This window comes from Mycetomoellerius zeteki, unplaced genomic scaffold (genome assembly GCF_001594055.1).
Source record: "Mycetomoellerius zeteki isolate Tzet28-1 unplaced genomic scaffold, Tzet1.0 scaffold585, whole genome shotgun sequence".
Classification (NCBI taxonomy): Eukaryota; Metazoa; Arthropoda; class Insecta; order Hymenoptera; family Formicidae; genus Mycetomoellerius; species Mycetomoellerius zeteki.
In genome coordinates, this window is record NW_017257594.1 from 486 (window position 1) to 1,085 (window position 600).

Consider the following 600-nt stretch of genomic DNA (forward strand, 5'->3'; position numbering starts at 1 on the left):
TTCAAAGTATGTACGATTATAGTACCAAAATTGTTTTGACGAGTAATGCCATCTTCATGTTGAGGCTCAAAACTTTTCAGACGACCTATGTATATATATATATATATATCTTTTTATATAAAAACCATACACAATTGTTTGAAATTTTAAAACCTCTCTTAGATGATTCATAATTCAATTTTAAAATGACAATTAAAGATGTAATTTTTTTCTGTGAATGTTTATCTTTTGTTCCTATCAAGGACGATTAATAACATGTTTTCAGCTATTGAGCTTATTTATGTCTAATATCACCGCGAACTTCATAATCGATATGATACCAGCATTTGTGTCTGTAATAGGTAGCCTGAGCCAAATGTATGCACGTGTCGGACATGCAGGCAAAGTAAGTTTAATCGGTCGTTACTTATAAACCTAATAAATTTTAAAAATTCGGACAGAATGTGTTGTTTATTATAAACATTTAATTTATACAAAATTTACATAAAAAGTCGTTTTTACAAGTTTTTCATGTGTGTATCTATATGTAGAATGTCAGAATTGCAGTTAGTCTAATTCTAATTAATGTCATTATTTTTATCATAACTATAAATAGTTATA